Here is a 19,986-nt window from a genome sequence, read left to right as displayed (position 1 = left end):
CAGGAGGCAGAGCCATGGTCCTGGCCAGAGGGCATGATTTTTCTCCCCATCACATTGGTCAGTGGCCAGACTGGAGAATAAGTATAGCTGTGACAGGCCACTGTGTATCCACAGCTGGAAATTCAGACAGCTGTGTAGTAGAATTGAGGCTGCTGGTGTAGCGAAAAGTGGAAGTATGCATCTCCAGTGAGTTCTGAGCAAAGAGAAGTCTGTGACCTGTAGAGGCCCTCATCCTGGAGACAGAAAAAGAACATTAGACACCCAAGGCCTGGACCGTTTTCTCTATTCCACCTCTGTTGTGCCTGGTGGTTTTCAGTCCTAAGGAGATGAGGATTGAGGGCCTGGGCACCAGTGACCATGAGGTGAGTCTCTAAAGCTGAGCATTCTTCTTCTCAGGCACAGTTCACATGGTAGCCATGTCTCCTCAACAAGGAAGTGTCCTTCTTCTGGTGACAGGGTCCCTTCTCCTAGAGACTGAGCCTCGGCTGTGGAAGAGCTTTGGTTTATTCTCTGACTGCCATACCGGAAACCCCTGCTGTGGGGCCCAGCCAAGCTCTCCCAGTTAGATGACAAGTACTTTGATGTAGGGTTCAGGAACTGAGAGATGGTAACGTGATGTGTTTGGTGTCTTGGATCTTACTGAACGAAATCATTCACATAATTGCATGTATCCATCTGTCATCAGAAGGTGCTGCCTGGGAGTCCAAGGAGTGATCTGTGTGGTTCTCCTACATTCCAAGAAAGAGGTGTGTGGAGGCACATGTGTGGCCTCCTCCAGCTCTTGAGTGGCAAATAGCATGGTCAGGCTGTCACTCTGTGTTCCCACAAGGCAGAACTTCTCATGGTGTCAGGGGAGGAAGGCTCAATGATTGATCCCTGCAGGGTCATCTCATCTCCATGCAGCCCTGTGGGCAAGCCCCATCTGTGCCATCTTGCTCCCAGAGCTCCCCAATGTGCTCAGAGCTTGGGTAGAAAAGAACATGGGTCTGCCTCATAATTAGATGCCCACAGTGAGCCTGAGGTGGGGGGTAAGTCCAGGTGAAGCTGAGGGGATTCGCCGGTCTCCAGGTAAGAGGTAGGAGATCTTGACGAGCAGGCTGCACGTGAGTGACTGAAAGTACAGCTCTGCACAGAGGCAGCTACCTCAGACCGTGTCCACTGCTTTTTATTTATAAAATATATAATTGCATGTGTTTAAGTTTTATACAATTCATTAAAGCGAGGGTGGTAAGTGCTTTCCGATAATTAAAACACAGACAAGCCCATTCTCGGATTTGAGGCCATGAATAAAAGTGACACTTCGCCAATTGCACCTTGCTGGGTCACTGTTTAGCTGCAGCCGCGAACACCTCTCAGGTAATTGATTGCGGCTTGCCGTGGAAAAACAAATGCAGTAAGACTGATTTTATTGCTACTTATTATGCTCTGCTTTAGCATGGAAATTGGGGTTGCAAATGAAACAGGTTAAACCGTGGGTGGCGGAAACATGTAGTATTTAAAATAATTTTTAGACGCATTTGCGTCTAGGAGATTGCTGAGAGTAGACCAGCGGCTACCACTTGGAGTAGAAGCTATTCCCCACACGGCTTGTGGGTCTAGGAACTGTCCACAGCTTTGGTGCTGAACGTATTGAAAAGCTGGTTTTTTGCCTTCTGCCTGCAACCTAATCCTGGGGCCCAACCCTGGTTCCTTCAGGAGGGATCCCATTCTTTCATGTGGTCACTCTCTGTTCTCATTTGATGCACTCATCTTCTGGTGAGAATGGGCAGAAAGTCAGAACTTGGTTCTCCTAGGAGCTGGCTGTTAGTCCTGAGTTTAAGAGGGTGACTTGGCCATCCTGTTGAAAATGTGCTAGAGTTGCAAGCAGGAAGCAGGATGCTCAGCTAAGGTTGAGTCTATAGTGTGGCTTCAAATGAAGGGAGACACAAATTTCAGTTATGGGCAAGACCATGATGCAGGAAGAGGTGATGGTGGCTTTATTGGAGCACCAAGAAGATACTACGACACATACTAAGAGGCTGGAGAGATGGCTCAATAGTTAAGAGCACATGCTGCTCTTGTAGAGGACCCAAGTTCAGTTCTCAGCATCCAGACCTTACAACTGCCTGCAGCTTCAGGAGCAGGGGATCTGATGCCCTCTCTGGCCTTTGTGATCACCTGCATTCTTGTGTTCATCCCCCCAGCCCAGACTTAATTAGAAATGTAATAGATCATAAGCTATACACTAGATATGTATCTAAGGAAGATACAAATGGGGTTGGCTGGTAGATCAAATGGGGGGCGGCTGAGATAAAGAGCCCCTGAGGGCACTTCAAATTGTCTCTTTAAGAGTCTGAATGCACAAGGGTTCTAGCAGCGGAATCAGTAAGATTGATGGAACAGCTTTGTGATAGGAAACAGGGGTTGATATTTAGTTTTCAGCATGTGAACTTGAAGGTGCCTATGAGCTCCCTTAGCAGAGATGTCAAAAACACGACATTCAGGACCACTGGGACAGAAACAGTGATCATGGGTACTGGGCCTCAGCTTGTCACAGGCAGCGCTTGAAGCTGTGAGATGGGTGGTGGCTACATGGCATGGGCAGGGAAAAATACTCACGTGCCTACAATTTAAAAAAAAAAACTAAAACAATTTTTATAAAAGGTTTGATGAGTCCTTTAAAATTATGTGTATGGGTGTTTCACCCACATATATGTATGTGCACCACAAAAATGTTAGGTGCCTGAAGAAAGAGGAAGACAACATTGGATCCCCTGGAACTAAAGTTACAGATGATTGTGAGTCACTATGTGAATGTTGTAAGTTGAACTCAGGGCCTCTGCAATAGAAACAAGTGCTCCTAACTACTGAGCCATCCTGCCAGCTGCTCCACATGTCCTTTAAAAGGATCTTTATTTCTTAAAACAAAACAAAACACCCCTGAGTTTTGATGGGGCTGTCTTAAATACGTAGATTGCTTTCAGTGGTAGCTTTTGTACATATTTTGCTAGATTTATACTCAAGTTTTCTACTATCTCAAGGTGTCAGTGGAATTTAATGCCCCATATTTTGAATTTCAACATTTCCTTGTTTCATTGCAGATATTTTGGGAAACAGTTGAGTGTGGTGCATTAGCTTTGGATTTAACAAGTTTGCTATCATTTTCTAGATCAGTTTCTTAAATGTTTTAATCTGTCCCTTTACATTTTATTCCGTTTAAAACAATTGTGTAATCTGAAAACAAGACAGTTTGATTTCTTCCTTCCTCTTCCACATATTTCCTATTTATTTTCTTTTTGTATTGCATAAGCTAGGACTTTCGGTATGACATTGAAAAGCAATGATGAGAAAATGTATCTTCAGCCTGTTCTTGATCTAACTGAGAAATCCCAAGCTCCTCACCCTCAAATATGAAGATAGCTGTAGAACTTTATGAGATATTCATCATTGAGTAGAGGGCATTCCCTTCTATTTCTAGTTTTCTGGGAGCTTTTTATCAGAAAAGGATATTGTATTTTTAAAAAAGTTTTTTTTCTTTAAAAATTAATTAAAAATAAGCGTCAGTTTTTTGAGAAGTTCATGTACTACGATTTAAGCACACTTGTCCCTCCTCCCTCAACTCTTCCCAGGGATTGATGTGAAAGAGGGCAGAGAGAATGCGAAACACCATTTCCTGCATTCCTGCAGGCACGTCAGCTTTCCTTTTCAGTGTAAAGTACATTATGTGATTTTTGAGTATTGAACTAACCTTGCCTGCCTGGTATAAATCCCCACTTGAACATGGTTCATGTGTTGTTGTTGTTTTTGAAGTGCATCTATTCTTTCAAGTTGTTCAGGTGTGTTTATGGTGTTGAATATGGTTTGTTTGGGTGACTACTCCTGGCAAGATAAGTATGTATGGTTTTTTTTTTGTCTTGCTGCAGTTCACAGATGTCAGTTATGTTCAATTACTCATTGCTCCTAAGTTCAACTTTGTCAACTTCCTGCCTGCTAAATCAGCCACATGTGTGGGCGATACCGAGGTCTCTGCCTATAACTCATCAGTTCATCTGCTTCTCTGTGCAGTTTTTGCCCACACAGTTTGATAGTTTACAGGTAGTTGTACACATGTTGAGCATTGCTATAAAAGATTTGACTTTTGAGACAATCACATTGTGCTTTACAGTCTAGCCTCTCCCCTCCAAAGGGTTAGAATTATAGGCATATGTCACCATACGCCACTTAAGAGCTGACTTTGTATCTCCCATTCCTGGTAACTTTCTTTCCTTTGGCCTTTTCTCAGTGGGAGATTGGACTATGTCTGCGTTGTTTTGATAATAGTCAGCATAGTATATTTTCTTCTATCTTTTAATCTACATACACTTGGTGTTTAAAGTGGGATTCATATATTTAATGTATAATTGTATACCGATTCTTGATCTGCTCACACCGTCTTATCTTTTAATTAATTGGAATTAAGACCTCCAGCTTTCATGCCGATTATTGGATTAGTATCATATAGGTTAGTGTTTTCTATCCGTTGACTTGTTATTTTTTTCTACTTTTTCTTTCCATCCCTTTTACATCTTTTGCTGTTTTATCATTTTATACAGTGTTTTCTCTAATCTCTCAATATAACACACAGACACACACACACACATACACACGTTAACAGACATAAGCATATGTAACTGGATATCTTATTATTTAATACTATAGAGAGGCTTTATTTTTAATTATGTGTATGGGTGTGTTCATGTGAGTGTAGTGCTTGCAGAGAGAGGCCAGAGAGGGAGTCAGGGCCCTTAGAACTGGAATTACAGGAAGTTGTGAGTCACTTGATGCAGACACTGGGAATTGAACTCAAGTCCTCTATAAAAGTGCCAAGAGCTCTTGTACAATCTCTCCATTACCCAACACTTATTTTTTGAAGGCAGTTTTCTTGGACTTGGTGTTCTTGGCTACCTTTGTTTATTTTTCCATTATTGAACTGTGTTTTTCTGCTTTCTGATCCGTCTTGTTTGTGTTGAGAATCCCTGCATCACCATCACTGAGACTCCCTTGTCTATGTCATGTCATAGACATGATGGCTTTAAGATCTGTCCCTGTCTTGATCTGGGTGGTTTCACTGTGGCGTGTCTGTGTATGTGTGTCTTTTGCCTTCACACTACTTAAAGCTTGTGCAGCTTCTTTAGTGTGGAGGTGGATACTTTTTTTTGTAAGTTTCCAGTGATATTTATTGTTAACAGATTTATTTTGTTAGTTTTTTTCCCCATCCGAGCCCACTATGAGCAGTGCCACCCCTTGGCATATGGTCCCTGGTTGTACAAGAAAACAGGCTGAATAAGCCGTGAGTAGCAGCCAGTAAGCAGCATTCCTCCATGGGACTCTGCCTCAGTTCCTGTCTCCGGATTCCTGCCTTGAGTTTCTACTCTTCCTTCCTTCCTGCTGGACTACAAGCTGTAAGGTGGAACAGAGTCTTCCGTCTCCAACTTGCTTCTGGTCATAGTGTTTCCATAATAGTAGAAAGCAAAGGAGACAACCTCCTCACTACCCTTTGGGTTTACTTTTCCTGTTTCTTATTTACTTTTTTGCAATGTAGCTCTATTTCCTCATGAAGCCTCTTCCATGCAGTGTGAGGTTTCCCCTGTTACTCCCTTGCAGGTTTGATGTGTTACTCCACAGTGATGGTGGCTCTCTCTGGACTGGGTCTGATGGCTTCTGCTCTGAGTCTCTGCTAAGATGCCTTTGCTTTTATTATGGCCCACAGCAATGAGAGGCCATGGATGGTGCTAGCAAATTTTCTCATTGATGTGATCAAATACTTGGTCAAAGAAACTTAGGGAAGGGTGGATTGACTTGGGCTCCCTGTTTGAGGATACAGCCCACCATGGCAGGAGAGTGATGACAGCAGGAGCTTGAGGTGGCAGGTCATTTTCATCTGTAGTCAGGAAGGAGAGAGAGAGAGAGAGAGAGAGAGAGAGAGAGAGAGAGAGAGAGAGATGAATGCTGGTACCCAGCTCACTTACTTTTTTCATTTTTACTTCTATTTTCTATTCTCATTACACCTGAGTCCCTAGCCCATGGGATGGAGCCATCCACAGATAAAGGTGGGTCTTATTGCCTCAGTGAACCCCCTCTTGGATAAACTAATACAGGCTTGCATGTAAGTGTGTCTCCTGAGTGATTCTAAATTGCACCAAGTTGACAATGAAGATTAACCACCACAGGGATCATGCCCTGCCATGCCCTGGTTAATAAATTGTTTCACTATTTGATACAATAAATTCAAGAAGACATACTGTTTAAGGAGCCTTCAAGACTCATGCTGACCCAAGGAGGATTCCTCCCAGTTGTCTCTTCTTCTTGCTCTATGAAACATGTTTAGCACATGGGTCTGATGAAATAGTGGGGCTTTTTATTACTTAGTACTAGATCTCTCCTTATTCCCAAGAGCACCTTAGGCTCCAACCCTTTGCTTTAAATGGAGTTAGCCTCTTTTGGGAGAGCTTTGGAGGACTACAATCTCATGGATTATTTTTCTTCATGGGAAATCCGAAGTTTCCCTTCTGTTTGGTCATTTTTGGTATGGACCTTCAACCCTGTGAGCTCATTCTGAAGCCCCAACATCCTCAGCCTTCTCTGTGGGTTAGTGCCTTTGCCCTCTGGGTGGGGCTGAGGATGGGGAATGCCTTGATTCTTAGCCACACTTTCTGATAATTTAGCTGATGAAACTTGGAGCCAGTGGGGCTGGGAAATTCCTGCAGCCTGTAACTGTCCTTCTCTATGTGCTATATGTGACCTGGGGGATTAAAGGCCCATCTTTGTGGCCACAGATATCTGAAATGGAATTTCTATCTTACTGATATGGGAAAGACCAGGTGGGTGGTCTTTTAAATATTATAGACGTTTTACTGGTATAGATACTTGGTAGGTACTGTGGATAAATGTGTCTTCTTTTGCTTAATTCTCTTAGGACAATTTCCAGAAGCTTTAATTGGTTGTTTAAAAAATTTTTCACTGATGTTGCTTATTTGGTTGGGGAATAGATCCTTGGGGTTCCTCACACTGCATTCTAGAAGCCCCCTAATTGCCTTTTAACACTCTGTTTTCTGTCAGTAAGTGAAACCAAGCGTCCCTGAAGGGATGGACTAGAGATAGTTTAAGGACCCAGAGCAGGAAATCTCCTGAGAATGAAAGGTAATCAGAGAGAGGGCTCCGGAAATCCAGAAGCTCAGCTTGGCATGTTTTGATTGCCTATGGCATAGCCGGTGGGAAATTCGGGGGCTGGGATACAGATGCCCAAAGCTTCAGGGCATGAGACATCATGTGGTATTGAGGCTCAATGGAGGACAGCCAGACCATTCCAAGGCCTGACATCCTGAGCACCACAAACAAACAAACAAAAAAATCCCAGCAAGCTTCCAGGGCCTGGCTCAGATGTCAGTGCTGACACGGTGAGAGCCAGCAGCAAGTCTTCACTGAAAGCCAAATGAACTGTCCAGCATTCTTCAGGGATTGTAATGCCAGGCTCCAGAGCGAGAGCCACAGAAACAGGAAAGAGGGAAAGGAAATGGAAGGATGGAGAAAGGGAGGAGGAGTCTGAGCACCCTGATTCTGGGTTGTGTCATCTGGGCCATGTGGTAGCCACAGACTGCAGCCACTCGGTGGTCTTAGCAGTTATTGGATACCCAGGGACCACCTGCCATGGATGTCTGCGTTCTCCACAATATAGAAAAAAAAAGTCTGAAGTCATGACTCTCTTTGGCCTCACCGCTCTCTTATTGGACTCAAGGACCTCTAAAAAAATAGGCTGGGTCTTCCCTGGCTCCAGGCACCACAAACTCAAAAATCAAACCTTAGGTGAGAGGCTCACCGAGGAGGCTAGCTGCAGTGTGGATCATGATGCAGCCTTGTCGCCTGTCACTGGGCTTTTGTTCCTGGGTGGCTGACAGATGAAGAGGCTGGAGGCACAAGAACACTGACAGGTGCAGGTTCTGCTTCTCCACAGAAGCAAATGCAACTGCAACAGCCCTTCTGGAAGATGTGTAATAGAGAATAGACACTGAAGGGTGAAAAGGTGGGTACCGAGGATAAAGACATTGGGAATGGGGTTTTCAGGGGACCAATACAAGTAGCTTGAACCTGTGAGAAGCAAGTTGCCTGAGTATTGTCTCACTTGCCTGTGAGAATTTATGTTTAAGGGTCACATCCATCATAAGCCATGTTCTCAGGAACAGGGAGGGCAACCATGCTGGGACATATAGTCTTGGATTAGTGACCTGGGGGCTCCACACAAGGCTCCTTGCTTATGGCACATGGATCCTTCCCCTTGGTGGGAGGGCTGTCTTCTGTACTCTAGTTGTTTACAACATCCCTTGGCCTATACTTGCCAGATGCCAGATGAACCCCTCCCCCTACACAACTGTAAGAATCTCTAGCTGTTGCCTAATGACTTCTGGAGACACAGCTGCTGCCATCTGAGGCTAAGGGATAACGAAGCGGTGTCTGTTCGATGTTGGCTACCACACTCTTTCCCCATACCTGCTTCAAGTCATGTGAATCAAATGATTTTTTTTTTTTAAGATGGGGTTTCTCTGTATAGTTCTGGTTGTCCTGGAACTCACTCTGTAGATCAGGCTGGCTCTGAACTCAGAGATCCAACCTACTCTGCCTCCCAAGTGCTGGGAGTAAAGGTGTGCACCACCATGGCAAATCGAATGGTTTGTAATAGGTCAATAAGTAGGGAAATGAATGAACATGGAAGACAAAGTTGGTCTCTCCAAATCTCATGTGTAATCCCGGTGCACCTGTGGGCAGAGGTGGAGATGTGGAATGCTGATTGCTCATGAATGAACTGACCTCAAAATGAGTTGTTCAGTAATGGGATTGTGTACTGGTTAGTTTTTGACACAAACTAAGGTCATCCAGGAGGAAAGAACTTCAGCTGAGAAAATGCCTGTCAGAACTGGCCTGTGGCAAGTCTGTGGAGGTCTTCTCTGGATCAATGATGAATGTTGGGGGTACAGCCTAATATGGTTGTTGTCACCCTTAGTAAGGTGGTTTTGGGTTGTATAACAAAGCAAAATGTGCAGATGAGTAAGGTGTGGAGAACAAGCAAGAAAGTGTTCCTCTGTGGTCTCTCTTGACTTCCTGCCATGGCTTCCCCTTATGACAGGATATAACCTGTGAGATGAAATAAACTATTCCTTCCAAATTTGATTTTGCTCAGCGTTTTTTTTTTTTTAATCACAGGAACAGAAACTAATGAGGACAGCTTTGAGGCTGAGCTTTGCTCTAACCTCTGTCCCTGCATTTGTCTGTCTTTCTCTCCTCCTCCTCCTCCTCTTCTTCACTTTCTTCTCCTTTCTGTCTGCTATGAAGCAATCAGCTCTGCTCCCTACTATGACATTCTGCCTTGCCTCAGGCCTAAATGGGATCAGGCAGTTGTGGACTTAAGCTATGAATCAAACTAAACTTTGCATCCTGTAAGTTGATTTTCTCAGGTATTTTATTATAGCACCAGAAAGTTGAAGAACATTGGGAATGGCCTATGAGACCTGTTGGTTTCCAGGGTTACTTTAATTCTGGATGCCAATAGTCAAAGTTCATCAGTAGGGGTTATAATAAAGGTTCTGTGTGAAGCATGGTTGATGATGTGGTGAGGTCTGTTCCAGAGAGGGCACCTGTGGTGGTGATGTAGGCACACAGTGTTAAGATTACATAAAGTCCCTGAGAAGTTAAGGAACTTGCCCAAACTCACACAGCCTACAGTAGATTTTGGTCAATAAATCCAAGATCAGCTCAGCCACCAGATCAGAGAAGGCCGCTTACCCATTACCACAGACGAAAGAAAGGGTTTATTTTAGCTCACAGTTCCAGGGTACAGCTCATCTCTCCATGAGAGTCACAGCAGCAGGAGTCACACCACATCCACAGTCAGGAGCCTGAGGCAGCCAGTCACACCACATCCACAGTCAGAAGCTTGAGACAGCTAGTCACCCTACATCCCCAATCAGGAGCCTGAGACAGTTAGTCACACCACATCCCCAGTCAGGAGCAGAAAGAATGAGTGCATGCATAGTTACTTCTCAGCTTGCTTTCTCTACTCAACAGCCCTGAGCCCCAGACCAGGCAATGGTACTACCCACTTTCAGGGCTGGGACCAACCATATCAAGTAAGAAAATCAAGGCAACCCCACCACACACTCACAAGCCAGACTGACCTAGACCATTCCTTTGTGAAATTCTCCTTCTGGGTGATTCTAGGTTGTGTCAAGTTGACATTTGGAACCAATCACTATAAACCCTGTCCAAGAAATTAAGGGCCATGCTTGCTCTTGACTGTGGTTGGCTTTTTGCTTATTCTTCATGAAGTATCTTCATCCTCTTTGCTGCCCCTACACCAGATGCTGTTTGAGTGGTGGGGATGATGATGGTGGTGGTGGTGAATGAGTTCACACCTATTTCAGATTGCGTTGACAATTTGGTGTGAATGCAAGCAGAGGTGGATGTTTAACCTCAAAGGTCTTCCTAGAGATCTCAATTTGTCTTGGCACTAAGAAAAAGTAATATCACATGATATTAAAACATACTACAGTGAGTGGGTGTTTTTGCATTGAAATGGTAAAATTTAACTGGCCCACTGAAAAGGTGTCTCAAATTTCCCTGCCTTTCTAGGAAAATATGAGTGAGAGTAATCAGGCTTAGAATAAAAGGAACTGAGCAGAAGGAAACATATTATTCCCCAACAAAGGAGCCAGGCCCCCCAGTCTGCGGCCCACCCCTGAGCTCCAGGGCCTGACGAGCAGTCACTGGCACCCAGCCCAGAAAAGCTCAGCTCCTTTCAAATGGCCACAAGCAGAAGAGCATTTAAGATGCTGCTGTATTCTAGTAATTTATTAATGATATCACGTAGCAGGTGTTGGCATCATTTCGGCCCTGGTGCTTCCTTACAGAAGAGCTTGTTTCCTTCCAAAGTTTATAAGCTTAAAATAAAAACTAGAGAGGAAATTATTCCTGGGAAGAAGCAAGTCTGCTCTCCCAAACAAGTGAATGTTCTAGAAATAAAAGTCTAATGGGCAAGGAGGCTGCCTATGCATCTCCAGAATGTCCATCTCAGGATCAGACTCTGCATAGAGTTGACTCATCCCAGGCAGTGGAACTCTTACCTATCCTAGGCTCCGAAGCCCTGTGGTTAGACAGATTGCCATGGACCCAGGGCTGGTGGGACCTGAACTTCAGTGGGAGAGTAAATGAGTCATCACCTGATAGTAGTGAACAAGAGGGCCAGAGAGTAGAGAGAAAATTCCATAGAACCTTGTACACAGTCTCTACAGAATCCAAAGATGTAGGAGACAGAAGAGTGAATGAGCAGGAGAGGCTTTGCTGGGCCATGTAGTGTCTTCTAGAAGCAGGGCAAAGCACACCATATGCTTACCATGCAGCAAACTCATTCTCCAACAGGTTATGAATAGATTCAATCCTCACAATATCTTATAAAATCACATTATGCTACCAAAGAGGAATAATCATGGAGGGTCCATGAGACTGTCTCAAAGTTTCTTGGCTGGAAATAGTAAAGCCCGGGCTAGGACCCAAAAGTCTGGCTTTAGAATACTTCATCTATGGAAAATCTCAGAGATAGGAGTGATCCTGACCAAAAACCTCTGACAGTGCTAAGCAATGCACACAATGGGATAGTGTGGACTCTCTCGGCAGCCTGGGATAATAGGTCGGAATGAGGTGTACAGTTAGACAGAATAACAACAAGGAATGGAGATGAATGCCGGGATGGGTGGATGAATGGAAGGATGTATGTATAGGCATGTCAATGGATGGATGGATGGGTGGATGAGTAGATGGATCAACAGGCAAGTATGTAGATAGGTGGGTCAATGGATGGACAGATGAATGGGTGGATAGATAGGTAGATGGATGGATGAGCAATAGATGAATAGGCAGATAAGTAGATAAATGGATGAATTGATAAATTTATGGGTAAAAGGATGTATATGTGAGTGGATTGATGGGTAGAAAGAGAGATAGATAAGCGAATGGATGGATGATGGATGAATTTGTGGGCAAAAGGATGGATGGATAAGTGAAGAGTGATTTAACGAAAGCCAACCAAGTGGATGAATTATATACCATGTTCAAACATCTACATAATGGACCCAGCAGGAATTCTGCACATACCCTATGTTGCTTTTCCACAATCTCTCCGGCATCTAGGGTAGTTCCCACCCAGGCAGTGTGGCATGTCTATTAACTGCACAGGTACCCTGTGTGAGCAGACAGGCCTTGTGCTTCTGTTTCTCTCCCTTGAAAGCTCAGTTCTTTCAGCAGTCCTAGGTGGAAAAGAATGTCCTCTACATACAAGTATTGTGTACACTATGCATCATGTTAGTACACATTACTTTCTTAATGTAGTCTTATAAATATCTGGCTTTGTGTGAGCTATCTAGAATAAAAGCAGTGGCAGGAAGAAGTTTGAGACATATGTACTGTTTCTAAAGAAAAAAATCAAGGATGGTTTTAAGTCAAATTTGTATCCAAAGGTGCTTGCTGTGTTGGTCTGAGTCCATGAGACTACAGGTCTCTAGGTGATGCTGGAACTTTCTCTGTCAGGCTGTGATGATAAATATTCATCATCAGCTTGACAGGATCCAGAACTACCTAGCCTTGGACATGTCTGTGAGGGATTATCTTAATTAGGTTAATCGAAGTGAGAAGACCCAACTAAAAAGTGGGTGCCACTGCTCCCTGGACCTTGGTCCTAGACTGAACAGAAGAAAAAGTGAGCCAAGGACTATCATCCATCTCTCTCCCCTTTCTTTCTTCATATACAGTGTAACCAGCTACCTGAAGCTTCTGTTGGCTTGTCTTCCTTGCCGTGATGGGTGATGAACGGTATACTTGAACTGTGAGCTAAAATAAGCCCTTTCTCCTTGAGCTTTTCAGGGCAGTTCATCACAACAATGCGATAAGTACGATAAGTAACTAAAATAGCAGCATGGAGGGGAGTGGGGGAAGGGAAATAAGGGATTCTTGGGGCTATGGAGGGGCCAAGTCTTTGTAGGTAAGGAGACCCAGGCAGAAAAAGAGCAGGGCTGGGTTGAAGTGGCACCGTGGTGGTGTTGGGATTCCAGACCCCACAATGGAGTCATTCATTATCTATACTCCTAAATGCAGCTCCAGGCTTGAGCATATCAGCTGGGACAGGCCCTTTGGGAAGCTGATGGCCCCAGAGGGTGACCAGGATGTGGAAACAGGCGCTCAGAGGAAGTCCGAAGAGGGGGATGCTGTTCTCAAGTTTTCAGGTTTGAGGATTGGACTAAAGCTCAACACAGAGCTCTGCCAGGGGAGGAAGCTAGGGACCAGGTATTGGTGAAATTATTAAGGCCACTCCACATAGTTAAAAGGGAGTTTTATTTTGTGGGGGTAACTCACAAGTGAAGGGATAGGTAACACGGTCTGGGAAAGGTGTAGCGCAGTCCGGCGGTGTTCTCTGGAGAACTCTGCTCAGTCTGCCTCCAGTGTCCAGGGTCCAGGAACCAAGAGAGCCAGCACATCTGGATCTCGGGTCTTCAGGGTCCTCTCTTGGCCCCGCCTTGTAGGCGTGACAGTTACCGAAGCCTCACTGGGGGTTGGAACTTCCAGATCAAAGCTGGAATGGCTACCCACTACATCCAGGTATTCTGAGTGGACACTAGTCCCTCAAAGATCCCTAGTAGCTGCACCACACTGGTACAAGCTAGCCCTTCCCTTGAGAGTAGTCACACTGCAGCGGCTGGAAGACAACCGCTCTCTGCTTTCCTCCTGTGGCTGACCTCAGCCACGCCCACAGCTTGACCAACTAACTGGCTCCTTTCTTGAGCAGGCCTCTAGAGGAGACCAGTGCCCTGGCCTTCCTCACCTGCACTTATTTGCTCAGCAGGGTCATTCTTGGCTCCCAAGGAGCCATCATCTCTGGCTCTGATGCATCTCTGCTGTTCAAGCTAACAGACAATTTTGGTTGCCAGGCAACTCCTGATTTTTCATAACCAACAAACCTGATAACCCTCATGATAAATTCATCAGGGAGCTGCATAGCATTCCACGTCACCAAATGTTGCTAAAGCCCCCAAAGAGTTGCCTTGTGATGAACTCCGGAACCCGGAGTTAGGCAGCATCCAGAGACAAACTCAAGATAAAGGCCCTGGGGAAAGTGGCAGGGTGCACACCCAAACCAACGTCTGCCAGCTGGATCCCTTGCCAGATGCTAGTGGCTTACCATTTGAATTAATCTGATACTGACGTGCTGGGGGATTCCTGTACCCAGATGACTTCAATTCTATATGAGTCTCCTGTCAGGCTGGCCTCTTTTCTCCTGGCCTCTGTGTCTGGACAGGAAGAAAGGTCACTTGGACATTGATGGACAGTCTCCTAAAGGTCTATGAGCACAACTGCAATTACCTGGGGAAGACGTAGCAGCCCTTTAAACTGCCCCTCCCGTGCACGCTGACAGCTCTACAGGAACTGATCTAGTCTCAGGGCCTCTCACCAACACTGGTGTCTGAACCTGTGATTCGCTGGAAAACTGCAGAAGGCTGGGACACTTAACCACTTTGCTATGTAGCTCACACTCTGTGTTTTGGTCTCAAGGATTAGTGTCAATGGTGTGTGGCTCTGGCACCTCTAGTCCCCAGTAGGACACTTGAAACATCAGGGGCTACAGCTTCCTTGGAACAAGTGCCTTTCCACCACTCAGAACCTGTGACTTTCAGAAGAACATCACTCTCTAATCATCCAGCCTGCCTCACACTGTGTGGCCGTTTTTTGCAATGATGGTACCCTTTATCTATTTGTAGCCATTATGAACCCATCAGCAGTGCCTTCTCTCTGGGGATTCTGTCACCTCCTTTTGGTGAAGTCTTTCTGGAGAGAAGATGGGCAGGGGGAGGAAATAAGAGTGCTCTCAGGTCACCACAAATGGCTGGTTTAGGTTGAGTATCATTTTTTAAAAAGACCCCCTGTGTTCTAACACTAATAGCATAGCTAATCCAGTGAGGACATGGGTATTCCCACATACAGATGTCCACCCATGGTTAGAGCAGTCTGCAAAGAGATGAGTTCCTCATACACTGTGTGCCCCCGACCTCCTATTAACGGTGATAAGGCACAAAGAAGAAAGTAGGAAGGCCAAGTGGTGGGGAAGGCAGGGCAGTTCATGCATGCATTCTGTGTCGCTGGGCTGAGGAGCTGCCTCAGAATTCCACGGGGGATACAAAAGCCACTGTTATAGCTTGAGATGTCTTTGAGACAAATGAAGGAATGTTGACATCACAAATGAGCAGCAGATTTGTCTCAGTGATGCTGTGATAGATGATGTGCGGTGGTTCAAAGATAAATCGGACAAACCCAATCCTCTCTGGGTATCTTGGTGTCCTAAGCTGCAGAAGCACATCACACAGGTTGCGTAGCTTATAGTGACAAACATTGCCTCATAGGCTGGAGTCTTGGAGTCCAGGGTCAAAGGTGACCCCACTCAGGCCCTCTCTTTGACCTGCAAATGCTGCCTTCTCTTTGTGTCCCCACATGGCTGTCCTTCTGTGCACATGATGTAGAGACACAGTCACACTGGATTAAGTCAGTCTCAAAGATCTCATTTTACTTAATTTATCCCCATTAAGCCTTTATCTCCAAATAGACTCCTGTTCTGAGGTCATGGGTGCAGGTCTTGAACATGTAAACTTGGACAGGACCTAGTTTAGCGCATGACACAGAGTCTCAGGCACCACTTTTTGCCTTGTAGATATTGGGGTGATCTCAGCCACAAGGAAGGACCACAGCACCTTGGCCCCTCTTGTCCAGCAGGCTTCCCTCCACCCAGTCTCGAAAGACATGACAGGATAGCCAATGTCAAAAAATCTCCACTTTCAATCTTAACTCTGTAGTCTTAGAATCCTGGTCTGTTTCAGGATCCTCCTTCAGGGCATTCTCTACTCCCTTTCCCATGTTTCTCTTGCTTTCATCCCTCACTGTCCTCTCTGACTCCTAGAGAGCTCAATGTCAAGCAACCCAATCCCCTTGCCTCTTTTCCTTCTACACATGTGCCTGGAAAAGCCTTGATCCTGGAATAACAGATCATTTTGCTCATCAAAATCAAGACTGCCCTTTTTTCCAACACAAGCATCATTGTTACCCCCATGCTTAGGATCTCTACTGCTGCTCCCTTTGCCATCAGGATTCAGCTTACTCTGGCCCTCTTGAATCCCCATCTTCAGGGACATCTTGTCAACCTGCAATGTCTGTGAGCTGTGAGTTAGGTTCCCGGGTGAAGGCTGCTTGTATATTTTAGGGGTTGTGATGTTCTCAGGGTAGCAGCAGAGAATTCCTGAGTTAAGAAGATCAGTACCAGTTGGTCTGGTCATCACTCAAAGGGGTTTTAGAAACCAGGTTGTTTGGGAGAGTATACAGCATGTTGGAGCAGATGTGAGAATAGTAGGTAGCAGAAGTCCATGTCACTGGGGCCACATTATTTAGGTAAACCATGACCTGTCAAAACATGTTTCCACTTTGTTCATTACACTCAGGTGTGTGAAGCAAGGGCAATGGGAATGGCCTGCTGAGCACATCTGGTTTGTGGGACACTCTGGAAGAGTCTAGACAAAAGGGAACTGGAACACCATGTTACACAAGACTGAGCTGGCCAGCTTGGGGGTGCACTCAGGGTGTCCAGGGCTCTACAACAAATCTCTACAAACTGGGATGGGTCCTTAAAGGACCAACATCAAGGGTTCTGGAGACCAAAAGTCTGAAATCAGCATCTGTCCACCTGCCTCATCCACCCTCCTGTGTCTACAGATGGTTGTAGCCGAGGGTGGGGGAGGGGGCTCTTCCATCTGTCACCTAGGTGTCCACATGACCCATGTGTCTCATGCCTCTGACTTCCCTCTTTGTGTTCTCTTACAAGGACACTGGTCATGGCTTTAGGACCCACTCCATAGGTCAAGGCACATTCAACCCTAGGTCCTAACTTGACTCTTTGCCCTGATAAGGCAGCATTTGGGGTTCTGTTGTGAGGAATTACAGGATAATTCATTAGGGGCAGAATTCCAGACACTTCAGGGGTGGCAGTGTTTACCACAAACTGCCCACAAAGCTAGATTCTAAGAACAGCACCATGTTCTGTGGTCACACCACCTGCTCACACAGTGTCTTTGTACCTGCAAATATATTTTTGATAAATAACTAGGACACAGAACATGGGACATCCACCCACATGTCCACTCCTCAGGCACTAACCTTCAGTTTATGGTCACGTGGGAAATGACGAGAGAGCACAGGAAGCAGCAAGAACAGACACGTGCAGAGGACCCGAGGTGATGCTCCACACCTCAAAGCCCTTGCAAATCTGTAAATACCTAGGCCATCAGCCTAAGTAGTTAGAAACTTGAAACGATTTTTAAAGAGTGCTGTGTGGCTCGTTCTAAGCCCCATGATTGCTGCAAAGGAAACTCTGCTCTCCACAAGTGTGAGGTGATGCGTACAAGCATAAAGTCACAGTCTGCAGGCAGCAGGCGCTGTGATGACTAGCCTCCAAGTAGTCAATACCAGACAACTAAGATAATGAGACTCAGAGCTTGGAGGTCACTCAGACCATCCCTGCCATCGAGGAAACTGAGGCAAAAGAAAAGTGGCCCAACAAAGGTCACCCAGCATGCAGGCATAGAGGGGCCAGTCTTGATTCTGTGTGCCGCTGGTTACAAGCTTCTCTCCCCTGTGATGGCCAGAGGTTTTCACACCCCACCCCCATGACTGGGGATCTCTACATTCTACAGTGCAAAGGAGGGCTTTGCATTCCTTCCATGATATTTAGGGGTCTTTCTGTGGTCACAAGGAGTCTTGGCGTCTTCTTATGGAGATGAGGCATCTCTGCCCTTCATTATGATAAGTGGTCTCCACATGCACTCAGGATGACAACTTATCTTTATGTGCCCTCTGAATGACAGTTGGTCTCCATGTTTACTTATGATGATGAGGAGTCTCTGTGTCTCCCCTTGATGAGAGGATCCTCTGTGTCCCCTGATGATGAAGAGAGATTGTTATGTACTTCACGAAGATGAAGAGTCTCTATATCCCTCATGGTGAATAGGGATCCTCATGTCCCTTATAATAATGGGGGGATACTTATGTTCTTCATGATGCTAGATATATGGCTCAGGATAAACCTTGGAACAGCTGGATCCCCACATAACAGGAATTGGGGTTACCAGTGCTGATTCAAGGGAAAGCCCACCCCACAAATATGCACAGCAGTGTATGCAAATATCTTTTTTGTTCACACATACTCAAGGCTTATCTCAGGATCATTATGGGTCTAAGAGGAACTGAGACTCACCCAGGTGGACTTTGGGATATGCAAATTTTCAGAGGAACAGTAGATATGTCTGTAGCAAGGTACTCCCTGGGTTTTATGGTTCACCCTTATTAAACAAGGCCCCCAGTGCCTCATCGCCTGCCTTTCCTTAGACACTCAAGCAGGTTGAAGGGAACACTGTCACTTTGGTTGCATAAAAATACCAGAGGCTGAAGTGACTGTCACATGCAGACAATGACATAAACTGTGTCCTCATGAAGTGAATGTGATTGGGACAAATAAGGAGACAGAGAGGGGTGGGTTTTGCCTTCCAGCCCCAGGTTGCCTCAGGAGAGCCTGCCTGGTAGAAATAGAATATTGGATGGAAGGTGCTCTTCTTTAGGTTGAATGGAGCTGATCTTCTGCCCTGTCTGTGGGTTCCACCTCTGGGGAGCTGCAGGCTGCCTTCCCGAGGGATGACACTATTTGATCACATTTTCTCTTAGTGACAACCCATGGAAGCTTGTAAAAACCACAGCATGGGATGATTTATTATCTTGAGTTATTCCCAGCCCCCATCTTCTTCTCTGAATTTGGAGGAGCCTGGTTGCGTGGAAACCTACAGCCAGATTCTCCAGCTCCTTGCAGCAGTGATGACATCCTGAGCTTCTAGAAAGAACTGTGCAGTCGCCAGAAAAAGGCAGCTCCAGAGACACATCGAGGAGGCTGCCCAGTAGAAAAGACCTTGGGGTACAAGGGAAAGGAAGCCTATAGAACACAGTCCTTGGGTATTTTAATTCAGGTGCATGTTACTTTTACCCACAGAAGTTGTTGCTGACTTTCTGGGAGGCTGGACACACTGGTGCCTGAAGCTCAGAAAGTAGAGGGTTAAATCCCCAACATGCTTGATTCCAGGCAGTTGGTCAGTTATGGAGACAGGCAATGAGGGCCCCTCCCAGCTGCGTACTACTATCAAAAGAAGCAGGGTGTGATGGCATCGGCACCAGTCAAGGAAGGCCTAAACAATGAGAAGTCTCCCAGGCCACACAACCCCAGCCACCTTTTAATTCCTTTTTGTATCTAAGATTGAAGCAAAGGACGTTTACATTCCCTATTCCTCAGGGGCATGGATGCTGCTCCACCAGGCTTCTGGAGGTGCCGACATGCAGCTGATGAGGTCTGGCATGTGAGAAGACGTCCTGTGACGCAGTGAGAAAGCTTGGAGCAAAGGGATTCCTTCATAGGCCTCTCATTCACCCATACCAAATGTAGGAAAGGTCCCCGTAACCTGAGATGGCACAGTGTAGAGATACTCTGAGTCAGACTCAGGGGTATTGGTCAGTTCACAACTGGGACACCCCCAGGGTGCCCAGACCATCCAGAGTGTAGTTGCGCTCAGCAGGTCCTAGGACTTACAAGCCCTCTGCTGTCTGCCCAGGTTCCAGGGAAGCTGATTACACCTAGAGATCAGGATTTAGGCAGGTGGGGACCACATGAGAGCCAACTCTCCCTAGAGGAAGCCTTTCCAGCCCATAGTCAGTCCCTTGTGGGTAGAGGTAGAGGTGTTCACAGTGCCTTTAAGGACTTGCCTTACCATTTTGGGTAACAGCTCAGCTTCTTGCCTTTGTGTCCCAGGTAAGCATCTCTTACACATGCACTATGTGTAGTTTGGCTCAGGAGTGGGT

The sequence above is a fragment of the Peromyscus maniculatus genome, chromosome 20 (genome assembly GCF_049852395.1).
Source record: "Peromyscus maniculatus bairdii isolate BWxNUB_F1_BW_parent chromosome 20, HU_Pman_BW_mat_3.1, whole genome shotgun sequence".
Lineage (NCBI taxonomy): Eukaryota > Metazoa > Chordata > Mammalia > Rodentia > Cricetidae > Peromyscus > Peromyscus maniculatus.
Note: the sequence above shows the minus strand (reverse complement) of the source record.